This window comes from Talpa occidentalis, unplaced genomic scaffold, assembly GCF_014898055.3.
Source record: "Talpa occidentalis isolate TD23 unplaced genomic scaffold, MPIMG_talOcc4v2.1 talOcc4.5, whole genome shotgun sequence".
Lineage (NCBI taxonomy): Eukaryota > Metazoa > Chordata > Mammalia > Eulipotyphla > Talpidae > Talpa > Talpa occidentalis.
In genome coordinates this window covers 41103728-41123923 of record NW_023604861.1, presented here as the reverse complement: position 1 = coordinate 41123923, position 20196 = coordinate 41103728, and the positions used below count along the sequence as shown (strand labels likewise).

Genomic DNA, 20196 nt, shown 5'->3' with positions numbered 1-20196 from the left:
TATCCCTCCAACAGCAGGGATAGATTCCAGAGGGGATTATAACTGAAAGCTGTGGTGAATCAGCTTTGCCCTTGTGAATTGTGGTTGCCACAATGGAACACATAGCAACTGATTTCACTGTACAGATCACATCTTACTTCTGTCTCTGGAGAGTGCCAGCTGGAGACCTGTGTGTCTCCCAAGGAAGGTGAGCGGAGATTTCCTGTGCAAGAATTCAGGACAAGGCTGAGTAACATTTCTGTTTACAGAGGCAGCAAAAATTTGCTTTTTCCACTCTGTTCCCGGATGTGCTCACTGATGAATAAGAGGAAATCCATTCGTTCTTAAGTCACGAGTGTGATGACCCCCTGGATTGCCATCATGTTCATTGAGCTCGTAGCCTGCAAACCCTCCTCACCTAAACCTGCAGTATAAGGAATGTTGAAATGGAAAGGTCTCAAAGCTACCAAAGGATAAGAGAGCAAAATAATACTTGTTGTCTTCATCTTGGTCTGAGGTCTCTGTTTTGTTCTTTGGACCAAACAATTTCTTGTGTTTGCTTGTAAGAATTGTGTGGCTCGAGTTTATTCTCTGATATAATTTAGGTGCAAAGCCTTGTAATCTAATGGGGAAGAGGCTTAACTAAGCATGGAAAGACTTGTAGACTTGGCCTATGTACATTTTTGTTTATAGCAATCCTCAGACTGTCGATCACTTCCTCTTCCAGAGAATGCACTTGATAAAGTGCCTTATGGTCCCTTAATTTGTCTTTGTCCTTTCTGCTGTATATTTCACTGTTGACCGCAGCTTTTGCTTGGAATCTTCACTTCCTTTTACTTCTGACATGCCTTTGACTCCTCGTTCCTCCTACTTGTCATATATGCACACATACAATAACACGTGCTTAGAAAATGAAGAAGGGGCCTCCCTGGTGGCACAGCGGGTTAAGTCTTAGCACTATGAAGCTATCAGCAGCCACTGCAGCATGAGTTTAATCCCCAGCCAGGGAGGTGACCCACATGGCACAGCAGACCTCTCCTGTCCTATCCCCTGCTCCCTTCGGCAGTGTTTTTTAGTAGATCTACCTGCTCTGCTCCCCGCTCTGTCTCTGGTGAATCCTCTTACCCCTCACATCTCTGGCCTGCACTCCAGCTATTGTATGCATAAATAAATCTTTAAAAAGAAAATGAAGAAAGGGATTTTATAGAGTATCCATTTTTACCACTTTAAATCTCAAATGAGGAGTTAGAGATTTATATTTCTGTATCTCTTCTTTGGCAATCTTCTTGAAAGGTAGTTTTAAGGCAGTAATAATTAAGCATTGATTGTCCCCTCAGGTTCAGATCTAGTTGAGGAGCAAGTACCCGAGTCAGATGGATGAACACATACCATAAGCTTTATCATCACTGTGATTAGATGGGAGAATACGGCTTACATCTTGTGACCACATGGGCTTCTTAAATGCAGCCCCTTTGATATGAACTGACCCCTCAAGTTTCAGCAGAGTTAGACAGCACCAAGATCCTGAGCTGTGACAGGTGTTTTAAAGGATAACAGAATAGGAGGTACTATGCCTCCTATTAGTTTAAAGGAGGAAGATGATGAACAGGGCAAGCTTAATTTCTTTTTTTCCAAATTTAGAAATCAGATAAATCACTCTTTCTCAAGGAGAAGTAAATGGGTGGCTGAAACTGTATCTTCTTGTGAAGTTGATATTCCTTTCCCTGTGTGGAAATGTGAAAATGGGCATAAGTATTCATCACCAAAAGGAATAGAAATTCTGGAACCACTTTTCTAAAAATATCTTGACTAAAATATGTCAAGTGGTGCAGTGGGCAGAATAGAATTCTTCTTGCTTTGCTCATTTGCTAATTCTTTCTCATCAAGCCTCTCTTTCCACCTAGGCAACCACTGAAGGCTTCCTGTTCAAGTCATTTTTCATCCACATTCATGGTCTCTGTAATTAATCTGGATGAAAGACACCCATTCGCTGTAACCAACTGCAGCCTGTTCTTCCTTGTCCTTTCCTTCACTGAAATTGCTCTCAGTGATGTCTCACTTTTCCCTGCACTTCATCCCACACTTTCTGTAAAAATCCTTTGTCACACTTTAGTTTTCATCCCACTTAACAATGTGATACATTAACGTGGTTGGTTTTTCCTTCTTATTTAATATTTGTGATGTCTTTGGTCTCTGAAGTCTTCTTGTTTCTCTCATATTTGCTCTTCCCCAGTGAGTGCCTTTCCTTGCTCTACATGCTCACGTGGCATGTCTTCACTTGGACCATCTACAGGCTTCATTTCTTGCCTCTTTTTCTTGATTTTCCTTAGGACCTTTTTATCTGTTTGTGGCTCCCACTGCTACCTACACACTGAGGATGCCAGTGTCCGTCTCCAGCTCCAACACCTTTCTCCAGCTCTAGCCAAAATTTCCCAGGGCTCTGGTTTCTTCTGTGGCGTATTTTACTGGGATATTGAAATTTGAACATCTCCAAATAAACAAATGCCATCTCACAAAACAATCTGCTCCTATTTTTCATCTCCTCTCTTGGTTAACATCATCACTATTTCTTTTGACTTCTAAACTGAAAACCTCAAAGGTAAACTCAGTTATATTCAATGTGTCCTAAACTATGTTGGTTGCTAAGAAAACAGAGAACACTGTAAGACAAAGTTCAAACTGTCAGCCACTTCATGGCTATTAATTTAATTAACAAGTTCCATGACTGTGCAAGTCGAGAAATATTTGTGGGAGAGGTATGGAGCTGACCCAGAGAAGGGACTGATTATCTTTTTCCAGGGTGTGGTGTGGGTGATTTATGAACTGGATTTCCAAAACCAAGTTGTAGTTTGTCAAGCAATAAAGAAAGCAGAAAGGTCATGTTAAAGACATGAATTTTGAAACATCATGATGTGGTCAGGGAGCTACAAGAGGCTCACTCTCGGAGAATAAGCATTGGTGGTTGGTGAAGCTGAGTGAGAACACTAGGGGTCGGATGGAGAAAGTCAGTTTCTGTACTGCCAGGGGCTTACTCTATAGACTCAATGATTTCAGTAAAGGGAAAGACATTGTGCCATTCTGCCCCTCCGTGCAGAAACACTACAGGACGATTCCTCTGGTAATGTCTCACTGGGAGGGTCTTCTACCCAAAATTATGGGTTACAATACAAACCTTTTAAAATCAGAAGCAAGTTTTGTGAACCAAAGCAAAAAGAATTTAGGGGAACAGAAAACAGAATAACTGGTAAATTGATTAACAATAGAGTCTTGGGTGAATATCGGGAATCTACCTGTCTGTCTATTTGTCTGCCTGTCTATACATCTAATCTATGCATTGCAACCTTCCTTCCTTCCTTTGATCCCTCCAATCTACTTATCTGTCTGCCATGGCTGATTTTTATATGCTTGTATGGCATGCTTTATAAGAGAGCACAGTGAAAATAAAGAACCAGGGAAGAGGAGGACAATTATGACCCCATAGAATTATGGGAAGATCAGGACCTCCCTGGTGGCGCAAGGGGTTAAGACACAACCTATGAAGCTGTCCACAGCCACTGCAGCACAAGTTTGATCCTTGGCCAGGGAGCAACCCACATGGCACAGCAGACCTCTCCTGTCTCGCCTGCTGCTCCCCTCACTGTACTTCAGTCATTCTGCCTGTTCTGCTCCCCATTCTGTCTCTGGTGAATCCTCTCTCTTCCCACGCCTCTGGCCTGTACCCCAGCTCTTGTATGCATAAATAAATAAATCTTTAAAAAAAAAGAATTATGAGAAGGTCACATTGATAACAATGTGACTGAGAAAAGGGTGGGAATCTAGGTAGGAAGACCCCTTGAGGAGCTACTGAGGAATTCCAGATGAAGTATTATGAGTAGATGAGTAAACGAAGGAATGTATTTATATTTAAGGCCATGCAGCTATTTACTATCTATTACCTATTATTTAAAATTTCCATTACAAAGAGGCCTTAGCCATAGTACATAAAATCATTGTTTAAAAAAATATTTTATTACATGTACTGCAAGCCCTGGGATTTGACCAACCTGCACCCATAGTAGACATCAGGACATCACAAGGTCACACTTTCCCAACATGCCCAGCCTAGCCTTCCCTCTTCGGACTTCTGGACAGCCACTGCTAATGGATCAAAATTGCCTTTTGAAATCAAGTCTGTTTGCCTTTTTCTCTGTCTAGTCTCACCAATAGAATGAGTTTTAACAGCTTATGATTGAGGTAATGAAAATAATAATTATACCAGTGAACGCAAATCAACAAATTAATGTAAGGTCCTAGAGTTTGGCAGAACCAGACTTTAGAACCTGCTGTAGGTGAGAGAGTGGGTGAGGCCAGAGTTCGTGAATGGTGAGGAAGCTTTGAGGAGCTTGGCTCTTTGCTCTTTGTAATGCTATCCCATCTCCACTTGTGATCTGACCTGCCCTGACCATCAGAACTTCAGGTGGAGGAGGCAGAGTGCACAAAATGTTTCTGGGAGGAGGTTATTATGTTGACATGGGTTTGGTTAAAGTATGATTTTTCTCTTAGAGACAAAAATGGCAGAGGAAACTCTAACTTTCATCCAAAGGCATGTTTGCCAAGGACAACTCCTCATTTTCAAAAGCTGAAATTCTAAGTCACGTACTAGGAGAGCTTAATTTGTGTCATTCTCCATGGACAGAGTGTTACCTGCCTTCTCTGCTGGACAGTTTCATGAGTGTCGGAGAAAGGGGGAAATGGTTTCTGGATAAGCCTTTTGAGGCAAAGCATTTATCTGACACTTTTGATTAAAATATTGTGGCTGTAACTACATGTTATCCGATTTAACTCAAGTTTATAAATAATAGTGCCAATCATCAAAGATGTTAAAAAAGAGTGTTATTCTGCCACAAAGAAAGATCTATCACCTAGGGATTTTTCATATTGTGTTTTGAAAATGCAATAGATCAGCATTTTTTAGAGGAGGGGAGCATGTTCTGTGCTTTTTAAGAACCTAAAGTAAACATTTTTTAAATGTCAAAAAGCTTTAAAACCCAAACAGTCTCCGGTTTCATTTAGAGAGTAGTCTGGCTAGGAGTCACAAATTGAAGTATCCTGTCATAAAATTTGTTGTAAACAAGAAACCAGCAAAAGGCATGTATGCAGTTCAATAAATATCTGCTTCTGCTTTTCTAGCTTGTTAAATTTAGAGATGTTTTAAGTTACATGTTTGTACCCTGACTCATGTTATCATGATTAACAAATTTACTTTACCAATTCTGTTTTCCTTCCCTGCAACTCTGCCCATGGGAAGGGGGCAGAGTAGACCTGGCCAATGAGTGCTGACCCTTCCTCTACAAAAAACTCACCTCTCACCGCCTCATTCTCTCCTCTACATTAGGAGATTTTGATTTTCATCCCCCCACTTTTCATAAATATGTGAATATTGATTAATTCACTGTCGGGCCACATATAGACAGGGGTGGAATTAACTTTGGGAGTTATGTTTATCATTTCAGGCAATTTTAAAATTTTTAATTAAAAAAATTAAATTAAATTTGAAAAGTGCCTCTTGGCAAGCCATGTGTTTACTGGATATAATTTTGTCCATTTTTAAGCATATTAAATGTTTTAGGTGATTAATTAGAGAAAGGTTAGGTAAAGGTGATAGAATATATTGGACTGACAATCATCTGATTTTATTTTATTTTTTAAAGATTTATTTATTTATTTATTTATACAAGCACTGGGTACAGTCAGAAGCGAGGAAGGGTGAGAGAATTCACCAGAGCCAGAGGGGAGAGCAGAGCAGGCAGACTGACGAAGTACACTGCTGAGGGGGGCAGTGGGTGGCAAGAGAGGTCTGCGCGCCATGTGGGACCCTCACCCGGTGGCCGGGGATCGAGCTGGCGTGCAGAGGCTGCAGGCAGCTTCACAACCCAGTGCACAACTGCTGCGCCACTAGGGGAGGCCCACAAGCATCTGATTTTATAAGTAATGATAGAGGCAAGAAGATTGAAAATGTGTGCTGATGTTAGGAAAAAATACTTGATGCTGACGTGGTATTAAAATGTGTCACTCTGGGCCTCCCTGGTGGCACAAGGGGTTAAATACAGCATTGTGAAGTGATCCATAGCCTCTGCAGCATGAGTTCAATCCCTGGCCATCCAGGGAGCTGGCCCAAATGGCACAGCAGACGTTTTCCAGTCTCGCCCGCTGTTCCCCTCAGCAGTGTATTTCAGTCAATCCGCCTGTTCTGCTCCCCACTCTGTCTCTGGTGAATCCTCTTACTCCTATACCTCTGTTCCCCAGTTCTTGTATGCATAAATAAATAAATCTTAAAAAAAATCAAATGTGTCACTATAATCCCCCTTCAGAGTTAAGTGTAGGGGCTATGCCCTGACAATAACCTTCAGGTTAAGGATTTGGTTGTTACATGCTTTTTACTCCAAGCTTCAAGACCACTAATTACACTATCAGATTTTAGTTGTATTTTCCCTCCATGTGTTCTGATGTATTTAAAAAAAGGTCTTGGAGAGACCAATCAGGAATTGACATGGAAGTACTTTGTTCATATTATGAATAAACAAATTGATTTCTTGGATGAGATAATATTTTCCGTTGGCTGTCTCTACTTCCTGGAGGGCAGACTGTTCTACTCATACTTATTTTAGATGGGATGGTTTGGGCTTGGTCACTGAAATAAATAATAATAACAGAAAAAGCTTTAGTCATAATTGGCATAATAAAATGATTCCAATAATAATCACGCATACCCTTATATTCTACTGTAGTTTATAATTTACAAAACATTTTCACACACATGAGCATTTAAAGTCATTTCACTTCGAGTATGAGTATATTTTGGTAAGTTTTTAAACTTTTCAATGCTCTATACCTTCTCTTCTGAGAATGGAAAAAAAGCCTTACAATCATTCTCCACTAAAATGATACCAACAGAGATAACGATTTCTTAGTCAAGTTTCTAGACATAGTTCTTTGTCTTTTACAGATGATACTTTGTTTCCCAAATAACTAGTGTTCCTTCTGTATTGCTATGCAGAAAAGTTTTAGACGAAAAACAAACAAAAAAAACCAAAAACATTCTAGTAAGACAGATCTGCTGTCACCCTTGAGAATAACAATTCGTGTATTCCAAGTCTAGAGATAAAATACATAGATTCATTCTGGATGCCCATTGTCCCTATAAGTGTTCTAAAATAGAAGCAAAAAATTATTTGACCTATCTATGCATTAATGATTTACTCTAAAATGATGTCTTTTTAAGATTTTTATTTATTTGTTTATACAAGAACCGGGGTACAGGCCAGATTCGCGGGAGGGTGAGAGGATTCACCAGAGACAGAGCTGGGAACAGAACAGGCAGACTGACAGGATCAAACCAGCGCTGCAGAGGTTGGGGATAGCTTCACAGCGCTACACTCAACCGCCTGCGCCACCAGGGGAGGCTCTCTAAAATGATTTTACCTGAAATGTTTAAAATACTTAGAATTTGTAACTCTATTCATTGGGTTTTATATCTTATGACTGTGGAATAATCATCCTTTTCAAAAAAGTAGAATAACCTATAGAGTAATTTGGTAATATTCTTTTTAATATAAGGAAATCTAGTGTAAAATGTAAGCTGGCTTATTAACTCATGTTAATAAAATAGAAATGAGAAAATGTAAACATTGACATCTCCAGAGCAACGTAACAACATTTGTGTAAGGAAACCTACCTAATTTTAAGAGCAAAAACATTTGGTTTAAATTTGGCTTGGCGGGAACTCCCTGGTGGCACAAGGGGTTAAGCACCGCACTATGAAGCAATCCGCAGCCTCTGCAGCACAAGTTTGATCCCCGGCTGGCCAGGGAGCAACCCACATGGTGCGGCAGACCTCTCCTGGCTCACCCTCTGCTCCTCTCAGCAGTGTATGTCAGTCAGTCTGCCTGTTCTGATCTCCACTCTGTCTCTGGTGAATCCTCTCACCCCCTGCATCTCTGGCCTGTACCCCAGCTCTTGTATGCATAAATAAATAAATCTCTAAAAAAAATTTGGCTTGGAAAAACAGACATTTCCTAAATTTTTTATTCTTAGGGATTATCAGCCACAGATAGTGGTAGATGCATGGTGATTATACAGATCAAAAACATTCAAAAACAAGGTCAACAAATAAAAGAAAAATCTCTTTAAAAATCGTCATAATCGGTGAGATTCGTTTTTCTTCCATCATTGGTTTTGTTTTGCATTTCAGAGTGATCCTAAGGGACATTTGTTGGGATGGTGAAATTTTGTTTGTGTTTTGTGTCTGAAAAGTTTACTGATGCACCAACCACTGTCTTAGCTCTCCTCATCTTCATTTGCATATAATTCACCTTCAGAATTTGTTTATCCCTATTAATTTTGTCCAAAGTGCTAACTTGGAAACTCACGTACAGAGTAAGGAAACAAAAGGTAGAAAACCTTTCCGTAACTTAACACTTAATACTAAAATTCTGCTGGGGATGGATTGAAAGCCCTCACCTTCATTTCCCAGAGGATACTTTTGTGGTACTGGAGCTGTGACCCCCAAGTTAACTTTCAGCATTCCTCCCATCACCTCCTAGGATCCCAAAACTCCATTCTGGATCCCTGAGCCAGCGTCCTAGGCCTGGGGAGCCTTTGAAGTCCCCAACCTCATGCACGTGTGTCCACAGTTGAGAAGTTACAAGTGGCTGTCAGGTGCTGTCAACAAAACTGCAGGGGCAGAAGGAAGCGGGGAGGTATATGTCTGATGTTCAAAGCTGCAATTCACATTTATTTTTTTATTTAGGAAACATTGTCCCTGGCTCTTCCCCCACCTTGCTCTGCTCCAGACTTCTTGGCCTTTATGTTCTGTGAACAAACCAAATATTTTCCAGCCTCAGAATCTTTACTCTTGCTGTCCTCCCTGCCAGGAACTTCCTGCCACTTTTCTTCTGTGTCACTGTTCTGTCATCCAAATGTTACTTCCTCGGCAGCGTTCCATCCCATGACAGCACTCACTCTTACATCTTTCTTCATAGCACATTTTACTGTCTGAAATTGTCCGTCTGTTTTCTTTTAAGCTCTGTGTCCCTTGCTACTTTTTTTCCCCACAGTGACATATGAGCCTCATGAGAGTAGAGATTTAGTGCACAACCATCATGACCCCTCTCTCAGGAAAGCAATGCACTGCTGAAAGGCCTTCGTCAAATGTTGAATGAATGAATGGGTGAATGAATGAATGAATGGGTGGATGAATGAATGAATGAATGAATGGGTGGATGAATGAATGAATGAATGGGTGGATGAATGAATGAATGAATGGGTGAATGAGTGAACGAGTGAATGAAGAGATGGAGGACAGCATTATAACTGTGCCTTAGCAGCATTTATTGTCAGGGTCTTCAGGGATCAACCTGGAAAGTTCCCATCCTGTACAGCAGGCTTCCTATGGGGCAGGTGTTTCTCTTTCCAAATATTTGTCTTAGAGAGAAACTTCTGGAATACAGCCTCCCTTTCTTAAGTTAAGGATTAGCTCTACTTCTGTGATAACAGCTGATTCAGCTTATTAATTGAGAGCAAAGAATAAGTAAACATTTTCTTATTTAAATAAACAGTTGAGATGTTAGAGAAGTTAACTCCTTGGCAAACTACATTTTAAAGTTATTCCTCCTTCTATCCAAATGCAACTTCGTCTTGGCACTCAAGCAAGTTTATTCACTGTCCCTGAATTAACTTAGTGGTTTTTGAAAGACTCTCCCTTCCATTGGAATGTTCACATTTGTCTTTACTTATTCTAGGCGTGGGCTCGAGTCCCACCCATTCCTGCTGCATTTCTCCACTTATCCTTTGGGGCTCCCCTCTCCTGTGGTCACACAGTACTTAAGTAAGGTTTATTGGATTTTATCACTTTTTTTTTTTAGTAGACTTTAGTCTTTTTTTCTTTAAAGATTTATTTATTTAGATATATAAGAGCTGGGGGGTATAAGCCAGAGGTACAGGGTGGGGGTGGGGAGTGTGAGGGGATTCACCAGAGACAGAGTGGGGAGCAGAACAGGCAGATTTAATGAAATACACTGCTCAGGGGAGCAGCGGGTGAGACAGGAGAGGGAGGTCTGTTGTGCCATATATGGGTTAGCTCCCTGGCTGGGGATTGAACTCAGGCTGCAACAGCGATAGCACTGAGATTTAAGCCCTAGGCCCCAGGGCGGTCCCCTAAAATATTTTCATTGTGAGTTTTTTGCATCTGGATTACCATTCTTTTAAAGGTATTGTGTCAATGGTAATACAAAATTATATATATATATATCTTATACCAAAAATAATATATATTTCTTATGGAATTCCCCATTATTAACTTCCAACTACTTACGAGCATACCTATCAAAACAGTATCACACCCTCACTTACATTGCTCTCATGGATCACATTTATTTAAAACTTTCCATGTGCGAGGCACTGCTCTATGTAGTAACTCCTTTGACCCTAGGCTGTCCTGTGATGTACTCTGATATACCATAATAGCTGTACCTTACAGATAAAAAATCTGAGCCCTAGGAGGTTCACTGCCTCTGGATAACACAACAATCAAGTTCAGGGGTCAGAATTTGCACCTTGCAGCTGCCTTCCCCACACAGTAGAGGCAAACTCTGTGTTGACGGGGCTCATGCCCTGTCATTCTGTGCATGCCAGTGCCACTCAGTACCCTCCCACAGTGCCCCCTCCAGTGTGTATGTAGTGACAATGACCAAGAGTAGGATGCAAAAGCCCAGAAAATAAGATCTGGGGTAATCAGTGTGTAGAGGCAAGAGGAATCCTAGGAATTCACTGAATTATTTTGTCAATAAAATAATTTTTTGTATCTTCTTTGGGTTGCACTTTTTCCTCTCTCCCCTACTCCTCCTGTAATTTTGGTAGGGAAAGAGGGGGAACGAAGAAAAGAGCAAAGATATTTTGCTTGCCCTTCAAGTGAGTTTATCTAAAGGTAAGGAGCAGGCATTTTTTAGGTGAGAGTGAACACTTTATAGAGGTTCTCTGAGAGTGTGTGGAACTTGATGGAGTTTCCACAATTAGTCGTGGTGACCTTGTTACTTAAACCTAACACCTTAACACTGAGGAGAGACCATCACAGTTGACACCCTGCAGTCTATGTTTTGCAGTTACTGATGTGTTGTTTAAAATGTCTTCTTTTCTAGAAGATTTCCTCCCACCCCAAAACAAAACCAAAGTAAGCAGGCAAATGAAAAGTTAGAAAAGGCATTTGCAACACAACAGATGATAGGCTAGTTTCCCTACTAAATAAGGGTTCTCATAGATATTTAAAAAAGGAGGAAGAACAACAATCCAGTGGAAAAAAATAATTTAGGAATGTGACTGGTCTGTTCAAAGAAAAAATAAAATGAGCAAGAGATGTGGCCTCATTAATGATGAAAAAAACAAATTTAAATAAGACTGGTTTTCAGTTGTCAATTGAAAGCAATTTAAACAGTTAATTCTAGTGATGGTGAGAAATAGTCACACTGTTGGAAGGAGTATAGATTCACAAAATATTTTTGGAGGAGTTTTATGTCTATCTGTAGAAGAGACACAATCATAACCACAGGAAAGCATATTGCACCTGCTTTTGTAATGGTTAAAACTTGGAAATGACCTAAAAGCATGCCAATGGGATGTAGGTATTATAGAGACCTTTTCAATGGGATACAGTGATCCAGTAAAAAATGGAAGTCAGTTTCTGCCAATGATACCCACCAGTGCTGCAGGAATTTTGTATGTAGTTGAGAACTTTTGAATAAAACAAAATGAAGTGTTTCCATATAACTTATGTTCTGGCAAATATACACATCTGTAAATATACATATATATGCTTTCATATGCATTCGGCTCCATGTGAAACTTTATGGGTATTGTCTCTCAAAAGTCGAACTATGGTGGCAGGGAACCTGACATTTCTTACTTAGTCTTTTGTACTAATAGAAACTTTTGCTTTAATCATATATTACTTTAAAAAAAGAAAACCTAGAGTATTTAGAGCTCTTTAACTGAAAGAAAATAGGCTTACATGTTTTAAAAATGTGACTTAAACCAAGATTACTTTTTCTTGTATGCCTGGCATGCTGTAATTTCTGTTAGAAATTAATGTTTTTTTCTCTTTTACAAATTTTAAGCTCCATATATCTTGCTAACCTCCTCCATGAATCTGACTCCCACCACTGTTCTGAGTGGTTCCTTTCCTGCTGTATTACCTTTGGCAATCAACTTGAAGGTGGAAATTCCATGTATTCTCTGCCATTATAATCCTTGTTCTCCTATTCATAGTTTTGGATATTTACAGTTTTGAATAATTTTTATATACTTCAAGAACAGAAAAAAGTATGATTAAATAAGTATTCCTTTTTAGAAGTTGTCTGAACTGCCTGAGAGTTCTGAATCTTTAGAATTTGCAGTGGATTTGAGGGTCCATAGATTGTTTAGATCTTACTGAATCCTACATTCTCCACATTGTGCAGAAAGTCAGCTCGTGCACACAGTGCACACAGAGCCAGACTCTAGTGCGCTTTATAAAGAGCCAAAGGACAAAGCTGATTGTAATTAAAGAAGAGAACTGAACACTGAAAATGAAGGGGAAAAAAACTATAAAAACTGCAAGTAAGAGAACATGTGTTTGGAAGGGCTATTTTTGTGGCCTGTGACCCTTGTACATTTGAGGAATCAACAAGCCAAAGGGTGTGTCTAACTGGGAACACTAACCGCTGCTTCCCGTGCAAGCACAGCTGCATTCTGCTGGGAGTTGCCAATAGGCCAGATGTGTGTGTTTGCTGGATTCAGCTGAGCGAGTAGTGCAGTGAACTGAGAAAGTGTCTAGTAGTGACATATTTTTATCCTTTTTGTGCAGAGGAAGCTGAATGGTTTGCAGAGGCCAGGGGAAGGGAGAGGGATACTGGGAATGGGTGAGGGGGGCATGTTGCTCCTGTTCTCTTTGAGGGGTAGAAGTGTGGTTAGAGGATAGAACTAGATAATTAGGTGGCAGGAAAGAAATACTCTTTAATCAGAAAGATATCTCAGCCCCAGAGACTGTATTATCGGTCAGCCAGTAAAAGGAAGTCTATTCCTTTGAAAATATTTAAAAACGAAGTCCAATAATTTTCTTATAAATACCGACTTCTCTTTAATCTTTGTATTGTTTGTTGATTTCCCATCTGTCATTCACCATAATGACTCATTTGCCCTTTACCTGGAAAAGTAATGAAAAAAAAATAAGTCATCCAGTTTAGTTAGTGCTGGATGGTGAAAGTATCTCCTGTGACAGAGGCAAAAAATAAATAAAGGGAAGCCTGCCAGAGCAACTGAGGCAAATCAGATGCTAATTCATTGATCAGTAATAAAAATGCTGGACAAATCCAGATCTATCCTGTCAGCATCCTGGCTCGTTCTGTCTTGTGCTGGGATGTTGGTCCAGCCTGACAATCTAGTGAGCCTTCCTGTGCCTCAAGGATGTGAACAACCAGCTAATTGTCTTCAAATTAACTGCTGCTTGAACAAGGACGCCCAGAGGAGCCGTCCACACCGGAGACTGCAAGTCTTCCAACCAGTCAAGCCCCAGCATCAGCACAACATCAGATGGCCTTTCTGCTGAAGGACTGGCACTAGTCAGAAAGGTTCTTCTGGAAGGCAGAGAGGGCAGCCGCCCAGCAGGTGCCTGGGGCGCAGAAGTCCCCTCTTCTGTTCAGAGGTGTCTAAGTCAGCAGATGCTACCCTCCTGACAGCTTAGCCCCCCCGCCCCGCCCAGGTCTCCCAGCTCTTAAAAGTACCCCAGACACAGCTTTCCCAGTGGCTCCGGCTCAATGTGCAGCTGTATGGATCAGGACCAATCCGGCTCTTCTTTTTGTTATAATTCCCACAGTGGATACTGGGACTCAGTTTGCTTAAACTTTAAGTGGGAAGCCTGTGTGGCGGTGGGGAAGAAATCAGTTCCGGGAGAGCACAGTAGTAGGGGCCCCATCATTGGTGACCACCTCCTCACCAACAAATCTCTCTATATCTTGTTTCTCATCATTTCTGTTTTTTTTCTGCTTATAATCACAAAATGAATCACATTCTTTTAGCCCAACCCCTTAAGCTGTTGGAACTGGCAGGTGTAACATCCACTAGGTATAAGGTGTCCTAGGATATTATGGCTCCCAGTAACAGGGGAGGCTGGACAAAGGGTGCTCTTTCTGCACGCCACCTGATACTGTTGAGAACTAGATCAGTCACCTTTTCTATGCTTCTCTTCTCTGCCATCTTTGCCCCTCCCAGCCTGGAATCCCTCTCTCATGCACCCTTGTCTGTTCCTATCAGGGAGTGTCTTTTAGCAGAACCAGGGAAACATCCTCTCAAAGCACCTTCCCTAAAATGGGGATTTTCTCCTATGTCTTCTGAAACCCACTTTCTTTTTATTTTTTAATTTTATTTTTTTAAAGATTTATTTATTAATATAAGCACTGGGTACAGTCAGAAGCGCGGGAGGGTGAGAGAATTCACCAGAGTCAGAGCAGAGAGCAGAACAGGCAGACTGATGAAGTACACTGCTGAGGGGAGCAGCGGGCGGCAGGATAGGTCTGCGCGCCATGTCGGACCCTTGCCCTGTGGCCGGGGATTGAACTGGCACTGCAGAGGCTGCAGGCAGCTTCGCAACCCAGCGCTCAACCGCTGTGCCACCAGGGAGGCCCTGAAATCCACTTTCAGTAATAAGCGACATTTTTTTTTTTTTTAAGATTTATTTATTTATACAAGAACCGGAGTACAGGCCAGATGCACGGGAGGGTGAGAGGATTCACCAGAGACAGAGTGGGAAACAGAACAGGCAGACTGACTGAAATACACTGCTGAGGGGAGCAGCGGGCGTGACAGGAGGGGTCTGAATAAGCAGACTTCTTTATGGAGTTCTCAACCCCTACCACCCGCTCGCCATACATGAAATTTACCTGATATAAAGGAAACCCTTCCTTTGCAATTCTACTGCTCAAGTGTTTGTGGACTTGGAGATGTGATGAGCATTCTCCTGACTCTCAATTTCTTCTCCTATTTTAAGGAAGTACTTTTCTACCTTGAGGCTAATGAAACATGGCCACTATCCTCCCTGGTTGTCGGGATAGGACTTTTTCACCCGTCCCTACCACTCATATGCAATATGAATTGTCACCTGCTTCACTTTGGACTCTGTCCTCTCGCCTCCATGTCCCTACTTTTTCTAATGATTAGAATATTTGTCATTTTCTTTTTCACCTATTCAAATTTCATCTAATTCAGTCTTTTACCCTTTCCCCCATGTCCATCCCTGAATTCTTGTTCCAATAGCGATTTCTTTAAATCTTACTTGTAAAACCCCCCTTTTAGCACACAATTATATGTAGTGCTTGTAACAATCAACTTTTATTTTGTATTATATTTTTAATCTTGTAAATGCTATTTAAGTTTCTAAGTGTTGTTTACCTGTAGATACACACTTAGATAAGCTCTTTGAGGATAGAACCTTCTGGGAATTAACCTTAATTATCACCAAGTATACACTTCATACCTACGTATGTGTCTAATGAATGTTTGTTGAATTAAAGAAAGAATTAATCACAGATACATAGTTTAAGATGTTAAGTAGCCCTACCTTCTTTTGTTGTCGATTTTGCAGATATGATTTTTATAAATACATTTCTTGATGTGACCTCTTAGTTCTGAACTTCAGTTTTTACTATGTGGGTTGAGAGAGTTATAGTAGTTTGATAGTAGTTAATATTTATATACCTATATAAATATATATATATTTTAATATTTATAGTTAATATCTATTTATCATAGTTAATATTTTTAGTTAAGCATTGTAAGTACAAGGTAAAAGTTGTTTTAGGACATAGACAGGGGGTACTGTCTACAGTACCATCTCTATAAGTAAAGAAATGCATTGTCCTTCAGGAAAAATCTTATGTCTCTGAATTGATCATTACAAATAATTTCTTTTATCTGGAATGAAAAATAATTAGTTCTAGAGTTGTAACAATTGGACAACTAAGCCTAGTAACATTTTTTAATTGCTTGCTTGTTTTCCTGGAAACATCAAAGAGAAGGGGAGAGGTTAAGAATTAGGAAAAAGTGCTATCATTTATGCCTCATGATACAGTGAGTACTCACCACGGGGCACTACTTGATAAGCTTTGAATGTCCGTTGGCATCAAAGTACTTTTCATTTTAGGAAACCATCCCCAAAGGAAAGTACTTAAAGTAGGGGGAGATTTGAGAAGATTGAAAATGGTTAAATGTGGGATGAGGTAGGTTATAACTGCTGAACCTTCCTCTACTTTGATTGCTCTGCTCTGTGCTATCTCTATAAAGCAGTATGTCATCTCTAGCTGCAGAGAGCAGATTCATACATATTTACCAGTTGCAAATTATAAATGTGCAGCCCAGAGAGAAGCAGTGTTCTTTGTCTTCCTGCTTTTCTTCCTGCACTAATGATTCAAACACTCTTTAACATATCCAGAATTTGGAGGCTGGTTTTGTAACTTGTCATTTCCTTTGTATGCCCATGAAGTCTTTGTAATTTAAATGGACTCTTATTTTACATTTTGGAGCTTCCATGTTGGTGAACTGAGGTTTCCTCCATCCTGTGTCGGGACTTTGATATAATGATTTATTAAGGCACTAGGAGAAATATTGATCCTGCTAATAGCTTCTGCCTTGCCACATAATGTTTTACATTTTACTCAGCTGAAAGACTATATTCCCTTTCTCGTCATCTGATTGACCATAAATACTTTGGCCTTTTCCTCTGCAATTATCTCACTTACCAAAGCAGTAGGAAAAAGTCAAGTATTTATAGACTAATTAGTGAAGTCAACACATCTAAGTAGAGTACTTTATATAATATTGAAGAAGTATTGTACAGTACTGTGAAATTAGCAGCTAGGTACAAGGCTTTGCCTTTTAAGCAAAGGTTGAGAACACAAGTGGTGGAGTACACATATACTACTAATGGCAGCTGGCTTTTGTGTGGCGAGTAGAACACGTTATGATGTTGTAATAATAATACTTCTCCTCTATAACTACTCTCCTTGATCCTCACTCTTGTTTCAAAGTTTGGGATATTACTGGTTTCCAAGTTTATTCTAGATTCGTTTTTTAGAGGTTGGTACCTCCAGATCCCTGTGGATGGGACTATATCATTTAACATTTGGATTCTTGGGTAGAAAGACACAGTAATAATTTATGTATGATTTTGTTATCTATAAAGCTGCTTTGGTTATCAAATTTTATTATCCAAGTTATAATTGTCCTAATTTTGAGAATAAGAAAAGTGTTGCTGGTGTAACAAAGTGTACCTGTTAACCATTTGTATTTCTTCTTTGGAAGAATGTCTATTCAAAATGTCTAGTCTTCTACCAAGTTTTTAATCAAATTGTTTTCTTTTTTGATCCTATTGACTTACATAAGCCCCTTAAATATTATGTCTGGGAGTCAAAAGATCTAGTTTAGTTTCTAGTCACTGTGTACCCAGGTTCTTTGGATACTAATTTCATCATTTTATTGGTCATTTCATTATTGTATTTTATTTATTAGATATAAAAAATTACCAAAAAATATGATTATTGTCTAATTACTCTGTAAATGGTACAGTGCTCTGGATAACCATGTCTCCCCGCCGCACCCCCCACTTTATTGAGACATTGTTAACATAAACTTTTGTAAGTTTAATGTATAAAGCAAAGCATACAACATGATGTTTTGACACACACATATGCACTCATATATATTGTGAAATGATTATTATGTAAGATCTATTCTTATCAATTTTCAACTATATAATACATCATTGTTAGTCATCAATATGCTCTATATTATATGCCCAGAGCTTATTCATATTATAGATCGAATTTTTTACTTTTTGACCAACATGTCTCCATTTCCCTACATCTCTGCCCTAGCAACCAGGACTATACTCTCTATTTCTATGAGATCAACTTTTATAGATTCCTCATGTAAGTGACTACATGCAGTACTTATCTATCTTTGACTTACCTCACTTAGCATGACCTGAAGGTCCATCTGTGTTGTCATAAAAGGCAGAATTTCCTTCAATTTATGACTGAATAATATCTGTTTAATATTAATATTTATTAATATTAAATTTTTTAAATGTTTAATGTTTAAATTTAATAGTAAAATTAAATATATTTTGCAATATAGTTGCCAACACCTTTTCTTTCTTGCCTTTTTGGAATAGCTGTTCTCACAAATGAGAGGTGAAGTCCCATTGTGGTTTTGACTTACATTCCCCTGTTGACCATTTGCATGTCTTTGGGAAAATGTCTGTTCATGTCCTCTGCCCATTTTTTTCATCAGTTTGCTTGGGATTTTATTTATTTATTTATTTTGGCTATTGAGTTATATGAACTTGTTATAAGTTATAGTTTTTAAACCCTTCCATAAACATGGCTTGCAAATATTGTCTCCCATTCTGGAGGTTGCTGTTTAATTTTGCTGGTTGCTCCTTTTACTATGTAAAAATCTTTTGATGTTGATTTTTGCTTTTGTTGCTTGTGCTTTTGGTATCACATCCAAAATCTCATTGCCAAGATAAATGTCAAAGCTCTCTTTTCCCTATGTTTTTAATCTAACTGTTTTACAGTTTCATGTTTTCCACTTAAGTCTTTAATCAATTTTCAATTAATTTTTGTGAGGAAGGGAGTATAGGAGACTAGTTTCATTTAATTATTATTTTTTTTCCATGTGAGTGTTTAGTTTTCCAAGCACCATTTATTGAAGAACTTGTCCTTTCTCCATTGTACAGTCTAGGTACCATTATTGAAAATCATTTGGCTGTATATACAAGGATTCATTCTTGAACTCTTTATTCTATTCCATTGGGTTATATATCTGCCTTTATGTCAGTACCCTACTACTTTAATTACTGTGATGAGTTTTGAAATCAAAAAGTATGAAACTTCTTTGTTGTTTATCAGGATTGTTTTGACTATTCAGAGTTCCTTTATAATTTAGGGTTTGGGCCTCCCCAGTGGCGCAGTGGTTGAGCGCTGGGTTGCCAAGCTGCCCTCAGCCTCTGCAGCGCAGGTTTGATCCCGGCTGCTCCCAGGCCACCAGAGGAGGGTCCCACATGGCGCGCAGACCTCTCCTGCCGCCCGCTGCTCCCCTCAGCAGTGTACTGCGGTCCTTCTGCCTGCTCTGCTCCCTGCTCTGGCTCTGGTGAATTCTCTCACCCTCCCGAGCTTCTGACTGTACCCAGTGCTTGTATAAACAAACAAACAAACAAACAAACAAATAAATAAACAAATAAATAAATAAATAAATAAATAAATCTTTAAAAAAAATAAAATTAAAAAAATAAAATTTAGGGTTGAATTTTCCATTTCTGAAAAAAAAAGCCAATGGGATTTTGACAGGGATTGCATTAAATCTGTTTAGTATCATTCTGTATGGTATTGACATTTTTACAATATTAAGTCTTTCATTACATGGACTTGGGATTTCTTTCCATTTATGTGTGTCATCTTCAGTTTCTTTTATCAATATCTTATAATATTCAAAGCATAGCTCTTTCATTTATTTGTTTAAATTTATTCCTATCTATTTCATTATTTTTAAATATTATAAATGGGTGTTTCCTTTATTTTTTGTCAGGTAGTTTGTTGTTATTGTGTAGACACACAACTGATTTTTATATGTTGATTTATATCCTGTGACTTTACAATGAATTCAGTTATTATAACAATTTTTAGCATAACTCTATTTTGTCATTTATAATTATATAAAGGGTAGATAAGTTTCCTTTTGCGATAAGTATAGATAGAAATAGGATTTCAGTCAGATTCTATTAAATTAATAATGTTGTTTTCTGTGTAGACCTGTTTTATTCCTTCAGATTAGATGTTAGCTGGATCATATACACCTGTCTTTTTGCATCCTATACACATTTTGAAAGGGTTAGGAAATGTCTTTGGAATCGCCAAAGGATATTATGGAATCTCTTTGGAAATAACACTGGGATGCCTCATTATCCTGGACCCATCTGTGATTATTTGTTTTTTCCCCAAGTGGCATTAGAACACTTGGGCAGACACTTTGTGTATTCATACAATATTCTGGGCTACAGTGGAAACAACGTAAGCCTATAGTTCAATCTATCTGCCTTGAGTAAACTTTATCTGCCTGATTTATGCCATGCTTTTTGTTTGTTCATTATCCTGCACT

At 39.1% G+C, this 20196-nt stretch overlaps 1 protein-coding gene across 15 annotated transcripts in view; it reads left to right on the top strand.

Moving 5' to 3' along the window:
• The window catches only part of ENOX1 (ecto-NOX disulfide-thiol exchanger 1), a 522650-nt gene that overhangs the window by 201444 nt on the left and 301010 nt on the right, over positions 1 to 20196 (top strand). The gene's annotated exons all lie outside the window — the stretch shown is intronic.